The sequence below is a fragment of the Spermophilus citellus genome (assembly GCF_964194105.1).
Source record: "Spermophilus citellus genome assembly, chromosome: 5".
In the NCBI taxonomy this organism is placed as follows: domain Eukaryota; kingdom Metazoa; phylum Chordata; class Mammalia; order Rodentia; family Sciuridae; genus Spermophilus; species Spermophilus citellus.
In genome coordinates, this window is record NC_138186.1 from 9,346,021 (window position 1) to 9,359,926 (window position 13,906).

At 45.8% G+C, this 13,906-nt stretch overlaps 1 protein-coding gene across 12 annotated transcripts in view; it reads left to right on the forward strand.

The window, feature by feature from the left end:
• ATXN1 (ataxin 1) overlaps positions 1 to 13,906 on the forward strand; it is a 385,115-nt gene that overhangs the window by 291,799 nt on the left and 79,410 nt on the right. The window contains exon 1 of one of the 12 annotated variants that reach the window (XM_081294747.1): positions 5,892 to 5,910. The exons of the other annotated variants lie outside the window; for them this stretch is intronic. The gene's annotated coding sequence lies outside the window, so the exon portion shown is untranslated. Of the gene's footprint in view, positions 1 to 5,891; positions 5,911 to 13,906 lie in introns of those variants that run through there. 12 annotated transcript variants of the gene reach the window in all.

Consider the following 13,906-nt stretch of genomic DNA (forward strand, 5'->3'; position numbering starts at 1 on the left):
TTGGGTTATGGTTAACCAGTTTAGGTGAGGGGTGAAGCTAAGTGCGTGCACTGTTTGATTGACTACACCTGTATGTTGTATTTGCCAGTTTATTCATTTGGCACTAGCATTTATTAAGTACCAACTGTGTGTCACTCTGAGTGCCAGGGCAGACGATTTTAGAACTTGACATGACTGTGAGAATTTGAACAAGCTATTTAACCACATTATTCTTATTTCCCTTAAGATTTAAAGCCATAGGATCATTATGAAAATTAAATGACAAAATACGTGCCCTAAACTCAGTGGCTGTCCTATGATGGTGAAGCCACTGTTTTAAAGAAGCATGGCTGGTTTGAAAGGGGCCCTCTGTAACTTGGATTTCTCAAGCCCACTCTGGGAGGTCACATCAGTTCCTGTTTCTGTCCTGTTATGACCTGAGGGCTGCTGATTGGCTGATCCTTTACCCCCCAGGTACAACAGGGAAATGTGTTCCCTCCACTCCTGAGTGCACAGGTTCTCTGAGCAGCTCACGTTCTTTGTGACCCTACTCTCCCTTCCCAAGGTGCTGGGTTGGTAGGTATTCCCAGGTCGTATTCCTGTCTACTGATATTCCTCTGCCCACATTTGGCAGCCCTGTCAGTTGCCCTTTGACCCCTCTGCCCAGGGTCAGCAAGCTAAGAAGGTTAAAGAATTCGGAACTTCAGATACTTGTGTGGCAGTCCTCGGAGGCTTCCTGTCAGCAGCTGTTTCTCTTTCTCCTATGAGGCCTATCCACGGGCCTCCACGTCAATCAAACCCATACTGTGGTCTAACTCACAGGCCACCCAGACTTGCCCAGGAGAGAGACCTGATATGCAGGGACTCACCAAATGTGTGCAGCCCGGTCCTTCCAGATGGGCTGCTAGCTCTGTTGAGTCCTCTCGGGGAGGCCACTGCCTGGGATGGCGGAGCACATTCTGTAGCAATGACAGTGTTTCAGTCAGTCATGAGCCACCTGTAAGACGGTGGTCCCGTAAGAGTATGTGGTGACGTCATAGCTGCTTGGTTTGGGTACTTACACTCTATGAGGTTCACAAGGTGATCAACTCTGCTAAAGTATCCCTGTCATGAAATGATGCATGAGTGAGAGTTTCAAGCCAGACTCCTCCACTCACGGCATTGTGCCCTGGGGCCTTCCAGCTGCTTCAACTAAAGTATGGTTTCCAACCAGCACCCTTCCACATCTAAGTGTTGGTCGGTTTCTGTTACTGTTAACAAGATACCTGGGGCAATCAAAGGAAAAGAAGAAGGTTTTTTGTTGTTTTTTTCGGCTCTTGGTTTCAGCCCAGGGTTGGGGGCCCCATTGCCTTTGGACGTGTGGGGGGCAGGTGGGAGGGGGGGCAGCAAACTGCTCACCTCAGTTGCCAGGAGGCAAAAAGAGAGAGAAAGGGAGGAGCCAGGGGTCCCAATGTCCTGTCAAGGGCACACCCATGACCTCACTTCCTCCCAGTAGGCCCGCCTCTTGAAGTTTCCATCTGCCCGATAGCTCCAGGCTGGGAACTGAGCCTGATGTTCCTTAAGGCAGACTCGCCAACAGAGGGTCATTGGTTATTGGTCCGTGTGCCACTGGGAGAAGAGCCCCCACTGTCCAGCATCCATCAGGCCTCGGTTCCACAGCCACATTCCACTCCATCCCTTCCTTCCATGTTATTTTGAGTCATAAAGGCCTGGCCTATGGGGGGGGGGTGTTAAAAAGCACTTTAATAATGCACTTGTTTCTGCAGTTGAGGTTTGGGGATGAGAGTGGTGTTCACAACGTGACCCCTTAAAAGGGAGCCAGGTAACTGTCACCACTGCTTCCTCTTTAACTCCAGCACCTCTTTATCTCCGAGCCAAGCTTCCTCAGAGATGATCTCCCCCCTCCTTCTGTGTGAACTTCTGCAAATCTGATTCCATGTCGCAGACGCTAAGGAGGCAGCGCCTCGTAAATCCTAACACAGCCGTGAGTGCAGAATGCATGTTGGGTCGAGCCACTGAGCTCCGCGCTACCTTCAAGAGGACTGTTATTGGTTAACTGTCAGTCAATCTAAATAGAGGTTATTAAAAGTTCCCTTAAGATTCTTGAAAAGAACATTTATATCTTGTGTTCTCTTTGGTGTGAATGAAGAAGGAAAGTATCTAGAAAATTCTGTTTACCTCCTCATTCCTTCAAATGTTGTGTTTTTTCCATCTCTTGTTTTTGATGAAGGAAAGTTGTAGGGAGAGAAAAGAAGCAGAAAGAAGACCAGGTGTAAGAAGATAGGTTTTTCCATACCCTCACGTCGAACAACCAACTGTATCAGCAAAAAAGAGAACCTATCCCAAACACCTTGGCATCTTTCCATTCTGAAAACCAACCCATGGGAAAAGCTCCTTCCCACATGACAGTTATGGTCATTTGTGAAGTAGTGGGCGGCAGAGTGAAAGCCCTGTGAACCGAAGCACAGATCCCCCTCCAGTCCCTGCCCAGCGCCCCACTCTTCTTTCACCTCCCATTAAATTTAATTTCTTCATCTGCACACCGACCACCTGAGTGTTCCATTAGCTGGTCTTTGCACATGACACACACAAACATTAGCCAAGACCAGAGGTCTGTTTGTGCTGCCAGTCATCTGTGATAAGAATAGAGGAAAGGTGTTGTCAGGGAGGATGCCACGGTCCACCATGGCCACCGGACACCTTGGGTGGCTTCTCTGACAAAGAGCACCCAAATAGTTCATTTCCCAGGTCTCTTTCCTCCCAGCACCAGCGTTTGTATGAACCTTGTGCTTTTATGCCGATTGTTTGATGGTTTCTTGAACCACCAGTCTGTTTTCTTTCTACGCCCGGCTCCCTGAGAGCATTTTGAATTATAGCATAGATCATGACCATGACCAAGGCATGTGACCTCATAGTAGACACGAGGGTGGCCATTAAGTGGAATTGAAGGGAGACAGGCTGGAAAGCTTAAGTAAAGGTGATCCAGGATAGAATACTAAATACAGATCGTTCCTAACCCTCACCCTGTAGTGGATTATAGCACGCAGCTAGGAATTTGGACTCCCTAATATGGCGTGAGCAGACCACTTCATAAAGTTAGGGATGTCTTTCATTAAAAGTTGCCTACGCTATTTTTTGTGCCCACGCTGTAGTTGTTAATCCAAAGCAGATTTATAGTCTTCCGTGTATACTGAGGAGCATTGATCAAAACACACTTAAACATTCGTGTCGGACTCTTTTGCAAAACAAGGCAAGACACTGAACTGTGGACACTTGTTGATAGATCATGTGACATTCTGAGAGTGCCACACAAAACAGGCTTGCCTCTGAGACGTTGCCAAACACCAGGACATCGTCCAGGCCATGTTTGGTGCCTTCAGTGTTTTAGGTGCTAAATGAATATTGCTGAATGAAAGAAGAAAGTTTCACAGGTTAGAAACAGGTGACCAGGGATGTGATTATTAATACAAATTCAGGCTTGAGGTGTCAGGGGGGACACTCTTGCCAGCCTGCACCTGCAACCCCTCCCTCTCAGTCAGACCCCTGGAGCAGAAGGACAGTCTGGAAAAGAAACCCTGGCGACCATAGGAAGTACCTGCTTGGAGAGCGCTTCTGTGTGTGCGGGTTGGGGGCTGGGGACATGACACGAGAATGCTAACCCAAAGGGTCTGTGCTGCTCCAGTGACCTTGTCCTCTAAAGGGGAGCAGGAGGTGGAGAGTGGCAGAATCCCTAGTGGTGTCAAAATGTCCCCTTACCCATCTCTCAAGGGCCGTCAGGCCAGAGCTAGTGCCTAGTTAGAATCTGGGCTTGTTGACAGATGTGAGCCAGGTCCCCTCCTATCACGGGGGCTGGGGGAGGAGAGGTGGGGTGCAAGGGCAGATTCCTCCCAAAGGACAAAGCACCTTTCTGTGGAAAATGCAAATAAAAGGTGCCCAGTTGAGCCAGAGTCGCTTAGGTCTGTCCTCCTTTGGGTATGTTTCTATCTCTTAAATCCTTCTGCTTAAAAGAACTCTGCAAGAAGAGGTTTCCAGGCTGTACCTTTTTTTGCTGGGGAGGGGATATGTACACAGGGATTGAACCCAGGGGCACTTAACCACTGAACTGCATCCCCAGCCCTTTTTATATGTTTTATTTAGAAACAGAGTCTCCATGAATTGCTTAGGGCTTCACTAAGTTGCTGAGGCTGGCTTTGAACTCACAATGCTCCTGCCTCAGCCTCCTGAGCTGCTGGGATTACAGACATGTACCACGGGGCGACCGGCTAGGGCTATACTTGTATGAGGTCATGTGGGAGCTGCAGATGATCGGAGTCTTAATTTAAGGATGGTGTATCTGCCCCCACCCTCGCCCGACATGCACACACTTGCATTGATATCATTAATCATCTGCTGCTCTGCATCAGTATTAAAGATGAAACAATGACCAGGAAAAGCCAGAATTCACCACATCATCCCCCCAAACAGTTAACTTTTATTCCATTTTAGAGTAAATCATTTCAGCATTTTTTTTTCCCCTAGTGCCGGGTGTTTAGAGCTCCCTCCAGTGTCTCTAGGTTGCTACAGTTATTTTAAGCTTTTTGAAAGATGATCACAGAAATGCCTTTAGCCACAGCAGGGAGGAGAGTATGTAATTTTCTTTACACTTGCTTAAAAAACTGCATGTGAAGCCCAGAAATGTCATGTGTGGCACTATATCCTAGGGACCAGCCATTCCTATAGTCTGCGCTGCTTCTAGGACCTGAGAGTTTGGGGGGTGGCAGAGGGAGAGGGGATGAGCAGAGATGGCATGGTGAATGTGGCTCGGAAATCACTCAGCTCAGGGTGCTCCACAGCGCCTGCTGCTCCACAGATCCTGCTGCTTGGGAAATGGAAGGAGCCTGGTATTTCCGCTGGGGAGCCAGGTCCTGGGACGCCTCTTCCTGCTGCCTTACAGGGCAGCACTGAAGGCCTGTACGTGGTTCTAGGGCGAATGCTATGGTGCAGGTCCAAAGCTACTTGTTCTGCTACCTTTGGGAATTAACAGAGTTCTAGTTTATGCCAAAGTCCAGTCTTCCTGGCTGTATATGTGTGTACACATGTGTATACATTGTGTGCATAATACTTATATATTTATAGTACCTATATGCTTACTATAGATGCATGTGTACACTCTGACCCTCCATATCTGAAGGCTGTGTATCTGTGGGTCCCCCATCCATGAATTGAACAAAACCACCTACTGAAATATAATTATTTTAAATCACATCTTCTCTGAACATGTGACAGACTTTTTTCCTTGTTATTCTCTGAACAAATCAGTTTGGAAAATACTCACACAGCATTCACATGAGGATTTGAAGTGTGGTTTATGTGTAGATACTATACCATTTTATATAAGGGTCTTGAGTATCTATGGATTTGGGTTTCTGGGGCAGGGGGTAGGTCCTTAAAGCATCCTTCCTGGATGCTGAGGACTGCCTACATATAATCCACAAGATATTCAAAATCCATAGTGTTTAAAAAAATTGTTTTTTTTTTTTCAATTGTACAAGTTTGAATTTGGATTGGATGAAAACCACTTCCCTCATTTGGGTGGCCAGAGGAAGTCTATTGGGGTCTGTGAAACTTTCCTGTAAGGTAACCTTTGGTGTGGGGGCACAGAGACGATGTCAAGGTTGGCACCACTAGGGTGCGTCTTCCACAAGGCCTTGCCCTCTGGGACCACAGCCTGGAGCCCAGCAGGGCTGTCCTGCCATCAAATGACCTGACCTATGCTCCTGCTTAATGTCACTGAGAGCAGGAAGAGAAACCAGATCCAGAGTGATCCAGAGTCATCCAGGCCAAGGAAGCGATTCTCCTTGCAGGGAAGCAGCCTGGGTGGTGTGCTGCCGCGCAGCCTCGCAGGCCTGAGGACGTGATCCGCAGCGGGGGAGCAGAGGAAGGATCTCATAAGTAATGTCTCATGTACTCTCCATTCCTGTCTGTTGTTCTTGGCTCATGGGCTGTGTGCGTTTTGTTAACCAGAAAATTGCTATAATCCAGTTGTCTTTAATTTTTTCAAACAAGTTAGAAAAACCATAAAATTGTGCTGGCTGACATATACCCTCTCTGCTTTGTGAAAGTCTGCTTCAGGGTGAATGAGAAGAGAAGGAGCAACCAGTGCCATTGAGTGTGCTGTAATCTGAGGCTCAGGGGGTCGAGTGACCAGCAAGTGTTAGAGTGAGGAGCGAAAACCCGGCAACGTGGCGGAGTCTAACTTTCTTCAACCACATGGGTCAGCTGGGATTTGGGGATATGTTGCAGCCTGAGAGGAGAGAGTCAGAGATTCCTGGGGTACAGCTGTTGGCCCCAAAGAGGGGGAAAATACTCAGTTCCACTCAGGTTATTTAAACAGGATGATTTCTTGCAGCTGCTGAGAACTGGACTATTGAATCGATTATTTTCCTCTTGAACATGAGACTCAAAATATTCTCACCAGGGGAGGCATCCTCCCCAGTTGAGGCAGAATCCATAAGATAATTTTTGTTGTTCAAACTTTAGACCATCTGACTTGCTGCATGTGCAGTGAACAGTCCCCTTTTCAGGACTTGGTGACAATATCAATGCTGTACCCTAGAAGCAAACGCGCCATTGCTGCCGGCATGCTCAGTGTGAAACTCTTGGCAGGGTAACCGGAGCGTCCTCAGCACCTGCTTGACTTGGGGAAGTAGCCACTGTCCAAAGAATGATGACACGATTCACACGTGTGGTAAAAGAGAAATGTTGCCGCCGTGCACAGAAGTACCTGTAGCTTCCTGTGTAACCAATACATTGTCTGGAGGGCTGGCTTAGCAGTTAATTTCAGGTCCTCTTTACCCCCAGGTTGAACACTTTTATGAGAAGATAGAGCTCAGATATCCTGAGCAACCTTTGGGCTTCGGCAGAGAATTTTCTTTCGGTACAAAATTGACCTTTTTTCTTCGATTCCCAGAGGATTTGGGGAATATCTTTCAAATCTTAATTTGAGTTAGAAAATAAGATTTCTAGAATGAAGTTGTTTATTCAGAAGGAAAGTGTATCTGTTCGTGGGCCCAGCATATATGTAGACACAGACAAATGTGGATGTTGAGCGCCTGGACTTTTGAAGACATTTTTGTAAATTATCTTTTTGTTTATATGATTTTGTTTAAATTTTAACTGGTAATTCTGTTCTCTTTTTCTAATGGCATGCCACTGGAGTACTGGGATTTGCATACAGGGGGCAATAACAGGCCAAGATGAGGCTGGATCTATTTTGGACATTTCAGGGCTTTGGAGACAGACGAGGCGAAATGTGAGAGGTGGATAATGTGCTTCTGGGGGACAGTGACATGGGAGCCTGCAGGACTGCCGAGTGCAGAGGCCACCCAAAAAGACCAGGCATGATACACGTTAGCGCAGGGGGGAACCACAAGGAGCCACTGAGACAGGGGTCAGTGAGCTAGAGGATCCAATAGAGTCTCTTTGCAAGGAGCAAGGAGACCAGGCACCCAGGCTGAGCTCCGGGGGCTCCTTGGGCCCTTCCACACTAAGGCCTTCACCACACCCAGCCTCCTCTGCCACCCTGGTCCACTCTCACAGTCCCGCCACCTCCCCAACATGGAGACACCCTAACAGGAGAAAGGAGAAAGATAAACCCAAGGCCTAGCCCACCTGGGGTAAGCTCTCTTCCTGAGGCCAAGAGCAGGACTTGCCTAAACCTCCACTATGGGGCCTTACTGGGGGAAGGAGCCCTCTCTTTCCAAGGCAGCCCCAAATTTGCACCAGCCAAGGGGCAGGAGCATTCCAAAGGGAAGGCAAACCTCAAAAAAAAAAAAATGCTAGAAAAAAAGATAGTAGCATGGGTTTCAAGGGCTTTTCTTCCCCCTAGGGCTGTTAACCCCTTGACTTGTCACAATGAAACTTCAGCCACTGTCCCCAAGGTCCTAAACACTATTTTCTCTAGAAAAGAGGCCAAAGACCTCTTTATGAACCCTGTATGGATGGACAATTTCTCACATTTTATCTCATTGACAGCAGTGCCTGAGGGGTGGCTTGGGTGCACTTAAGGGCTCTCATGGTGTTGACCAGTGCTCCTCATATTTACTAAGAACAGTTGGGGATGTCCCTATCTTATTTGAAGAGCATGAAAAAGTGCCTTCAAAGAAAGTCTAATTCGCCTCCATTACTATCAGATCATCTCTGTCCCATGCAGGTTCCTCCTACGTACACTAGGAGAGCCAATACCACATTTCAAAGACAACTTTAAAAATAAAAAAAATAAAATTATTGGGGAACTGACATGTGTAGACTCTTTACACTCTTTCAAGTGTAAGGACGCTTGAAAATAACTTTTCCAATCCTCTGAAAAAGGAAAGGCCATTTAATTATCATTTTCAAAGTGAGATTAATAGACTCTCAAAATAAATTAGAGACATTTAATGTTATGGCAGACTTACTATGTTGTCTTTATTTTTCTTTGTTTCCATGGATGGGGGCCCCAGTTCTCAGAGCAGCATGTGGGAACTACTGGGTTAGATTGCTGGCCAACAAAAATGGCCAAAAAATAGACCGTGACCTTCTTTGAGCCTTTCTCTGGCTCTTAATTCCTGAAGTTCCTTCTACTGCCAAAATAAAGAGTCTCCCCTCCCTCTTCTAGACACTAAGCTCTTTGAGAACAAGGATAATACTGCATTCTTCTGAATGTCTTGAGCACACGGTCGGGCATTGAAAGGGACCCACCATAGATGATTGACAAGTGAATGAAGGCTCTGCAGCAGGAGAAGCTGCTTGGTGCTGATGTAAAGCAGGTTAAGGAACTAGGAACCCCCATGAGAGACATCCAGCCCCATGGCCACTGAAGAGTCCCAGGGTTGAGGTGACGGCAGGTAGGAACGCCATGGCACAGATTCCCAGGATGTCCATAAACACAGAAAAGGGCTTGGAAACTGGTACCTTGCAGCAACCAATAGAAGCACATGGCGATGTGGTCTGGGCATGGCCATATGGTGAGAAGAGACGAGAGGAAAGAGGAAGCAGCTGTGGAGCCCTGGCCAGGGGTGTGGGGATGAGCTGCCTGTGGGACAAGGACAGAGCCTTCATGAGACAGAATGTTTTGAGAACAGGTCTTGTCCTGGGTCTGCATAATGAGAGGGCAGTGTGGAAAGAGTGAATGCAGAGTACGCAGCGGGGAGACAGACCCGGGGAGGAGGACCCCAGGAAGGGCGTGGCCCGGTGCTCCTGAAGCCTGACAGTGCCTGGGCTCCTGGGACACGCACCTTCTGATGCTGCTGGTCGAGGTGGGACCCAGGGTTCTGTGTCACTCGCAAGCTCCCTGTGATGGGAGGGACCGCTCCGAGGCCAGTGTGTAGGTCATAGAAGAGAAAGGTGTTGAGAACATCCTCCAGGAAGCCTGGGAGCCAATTAGAATGTCACGGGAATATTCTCCTGCAGCCAACCATTGCTGTCTCCCTTGAAAGCAGGGAATGTCAGAAATGGCACTACCAAAATGTGGAGGCACTCAACTCTTTTTTGAGTATGGGGAGGACCATTCTGTGCAATGTGGGGTGTTTAGCAGCATCCCTCATCTGTACCCACCAACTAGATGCTGGTGACACCTTGAAGTTGTGACAGCCCAGAATGTCTCCAGACATTATCAAGTGTCCCTTAGGGAAGGGCATTTCTCCCAGTCGAGCAATCCAGTGGTTAGAAGGATGAGTAAGTGAATGCCCGTAGTGCCCCCTCATCCTTGAGTCTTCTAGAACCGTGAGGCAAAACTGCCTTTAAAATGTACCATGCCTTCCGCTATTGGTCTTTAGAAACGCTGAGAGTGTGTTTGCTGTTGATATGACAGCCTAATTGCTTTAAGGTGTCCTTGCTCTGACCAGAACTGGCATCGCTTACATTACATACAGTTTTAATGGCGCAGCAGGGAGGATTCCTTTCCAAGAATATTGTTGGTGGAGGAACCTAGCATGGTTTTAAGTTGTCACAGCACACTCACCCCGATTCTGAGATGAAATGGAACTCTGTACTCTATAATCTTGGGGAAACAGTATTAGAAATTCACTTGTGACCTCTAAGAATGTCTGCACGTCCCTTCCGTGCCATATTTAGCTCTGGTTACGGAACCTCCAGAAATCTTTCCAACTGTAAGATCAGCCAGTTGACAGTCTCGCAGCTCCTAAGAGGGGGAGGGCACGTTTACTTTCTGCCCGTTGTTAGTTCTTTCTGCTTCATGTGTTCAGGAAACACCCCCCGGTTCACACTCTGGCTGCAGTCTTGGGACTGCGGCCTGTTTCACCGAATAGCACTTCGTTTGTCCTCTCCTGATGGACACCTGCCAGAGGGCCTGGGGGGCCCACAACTTACAGTCAGTTAAACTTTCTCTTCCAGCCAAAGAAAACTTCTGTCCAAACAGGATTTAGTCTCGAGCTAGAGCAAAAATGTACCTCATGTTGAAAAGACGTCTCCAAGTGCCACAGTTCACGAGCAGTGTTGTGTTTTTACTGGAAAAGTACGCATCTGGACAAGCATTCTTCACATTTTTCCCAGGATTTAGTCATAAAATCATTGTAGACATATTGCAAGGGTAAAATGTGTACATATCTGATAAAGGGCGATGTTTTTCTCTTGCTGTATAATTTCTTGAGGGAAAACAAACTAGACAGACACGTAACATGTGTGTTTGTGTGTGCGAGTTTGCATATGTGTGTGTATATAGCTTGCTTTCCCCCTCATGAACTATGTGTGTATAAAACTATGCTTACATGAACACAGATACACACTCACACGCCCCTACCTTCATCTCTCTGCATGTGTGTGCTGGATTGGTTCCAGGACCCTTCCCCTGTAGATACCAAAATCCTTGCATGCTCGATCCTTTTCGTAAAGTGGCCTAATTTTTTGCATATAACCTATGCATGTCCTCCTGTGTACTTTAAATCATCTCTAGATAACCTAAAATACCTAATATAATTTAAATTATTACTGCACCATATTGTTTAGGGAACAATGGAATGTCCGTACATATTCACTACAGATGCAGATTTTGTTTTTTCAAGTATTTTATCATCCTAAGGAGTCGATTCTGTGGTTAGTTGGAATCTGCAGATAGCAGAATCTATGCACGTGGGATCCAGGGATGTGGAGGGCCCACTCTATATCTGTTTTCACTGCTAAGTGCAAGAACCTAGCTGTTACTTCTAAGTCAATTACATACCTTAGGTCTTTCTCTTAGGTTTGAAAAATTTAAGTACACAGTATTAAAAAACTTCCTAAACCTGTCCATATGCCTATAGTTGCTGGAAGCGTATTAGGGTCTGATTTGTCTAACACATCGCACTAGTGTAGAGGCAATTTCTGCATTGGACAGGAAGGGAGCAGGGGAGAGCAGGTTGGTCTCTAAATGTAGACGTAGGTGTATCCAAGTTGCCTACTAACTGAAGGAAGGAGATAAGTGAACCCAGATGTTAATCTTTTGAAAATAATTCACAAATTAAATTCAAAACAGATTGCATGAAAAGCAATAATCTCTGGCGGGAGTTATTGAAGCACTCTGGACTTGGACATCTGGGTTTAAGTCCTGGTTCTGCAGTCTGTAGGTATGTGGCCTCGGATAGATCACCTGCCTTTTCAGCCTCCATCTGTTGGATGGGACTAATGAATCTCAATGTAATGGTGATCACAGGAGCTCAATCAGGTCTGTGGATGTGGTAAAGAATTCTACAAATGCCAAGTGGTATTTTTTTCTTGAAGATGCTGTTTTTGCCTGAGTTCTTGCCAACACACACAATTACATCTGAGTCAGACTAATCTTAGTAGCAGATAATGGAGATGGCAAATCAGCAACAGATTAAGTGGAAACTCCAGGCAGTCAGGATTTGATGCTATGTGGCTTGGTGATATGGATGTGCCTGCACATGTAGTCACAGGGGCTTGACGCCCTCACATTCTCCCCTAGTGCTATTCTCCTTAAGAAAAGCTGGAATGGACCCAGCAGTGTACTGATAAAAGTTTAGCTACCGGCTCAGGGACGGTGGACGTTCTGATTTATAGCATTTCCTGATTTCTGTGATGTAAATACACTCACTGTGACCAGTTCCAAATAATCTGTGATGTTATTAGAGGTTAGAAAGATTGTACAGATAGCCTATGGTGTTGTATTCCCACTGTACAAAAAGACCTGGGTGCCTAATAGTCAAACAATTAGGAAGTGACAAGTTTTTAACATTAATTTTAAATTTGTATAATTCGACATTTAATAATGGGATGTTGGCCATTTGGCTTGTGGATTTAACAGTCAGTTCTCATGGCTCTGGAATGCCGCTGTTTCTCTTGAAAGGCACAAAATCATCCCATGAATCAGCAAGTTCATGACCATTCTGGAGAACCAGCATGAGAAATGCAGTCATAAATGCACTTTTCTTTCTGGGGATTTTGGATGCACCACATACTCTTGGTTTCACCTTCGTCCCTGTGTTTCCCTTTGGCTGACAAAGTAATTATTGAATACTAGTTTTTGAGCCTAGTTATTGGTGTGAGTATTTGAAATAAATTTTAACTTTTTAAGATCATGGGGAGCTAAACAGACCTGAATTTCGCTGAATCTTTTATTCTCTTTGTTGGTCATGAAGCGAACACTCTAGAAAATATTCCTAAGAAGACTATTTTTTTCTTTTAGCTATCCTGAAAGTCCAGGACGGAATGGATGTGGGAGAACAAAGGATTGAATTTTTAGCCCATTCATGATGCTTGGAAAAAGGACTTACAGTGACCTGTGGTCCCTTCTAATAATCACAAGGCATCTGAGGGGTGACTGATGTCTGGTCAACCACATTGTGACTAGGGAATTTGAGAAGCCTACTTAGAAACAGAGACAAAAAAATTAATAATTCTTAAAGTAGCCTTTATAGTCAAAACCATCAAAGGGTCTAAAAGCCAAAGGCACTGGGTAGTTTAGAATGGTTAAGTTACTCCTAGATACGATCCAGCCTTCATTGCAAGTGTCTGAAGAGACCCAGGGACAGAGACCCATGATGTGTGGGCCTAGCGCAATTTGAAAGGGGGACAGGAACAAAGTATAGGAAAAAGGAATGGCTCCGTGTTAGAGTCCCACCTTGAAAATGCATGACACTTTGTTGTAAATTAATTGTTAAAAAAATAAGCCTATTTTATAATTCAGTCACATATGCAAACAGAGCAGTGCAGTTTACTTTCCTGAAGAGGACTTCAAATACCAGTGTCATAAGTTCTTATATTCTAGTCATAGATTACGAATTTGGTGGACATATCTGTAGGCAAACAGTATGGTAGTAAAGTCATCCATCTAAAAATGTAATAACCCCCCATGATTTTGCTCTCAGATCATTTTTAAATAATATGCTGTGTAGTTTTGGGAAACAGGTGATTTATTACGAGTTCTAAGAAAATAGTCATGAAGCAAAACACAATAACATTGACTTATGAATGCAGTCAGTTAAAATGATTTTGAAAGTTTTGAAGGTTTTGGTGTGGGGGGGAGTACTTGTTTCTTTTTGGTGTGTTTATGTTAGGGGGACCATGTGATATTTTGCCATAGTGACTCACATTCTGAGCATATTGACATCACCCAGAGGCCTTCACACCCAAATAGGGGGCCTCAGTAGGTCTGGAGCAGGGCCTGAGAATCTGATTTCATAACCCACTTCCTACTGATGGCAATGTGGCTGGCCCCAGGTCCGCACTTTGACAACCACTGACTTGTGATTTTAGAAACCAAAACTGGTTTGGGGGGAAAAAAAAAGTCCTGACCAATCAGTAATTACAAAATGACCTTGAATAGCACACAAGGCATTCATGAGCCTAAGGAAGACGGGAGAAGATGAGGCTGTTGAGCAGCAGGTTATGACTGGCAGTTAGCTGACGTGCAGTTGCTGCTCTGCTCGGGTCTCGAGTATTTGCAAGACCAGCC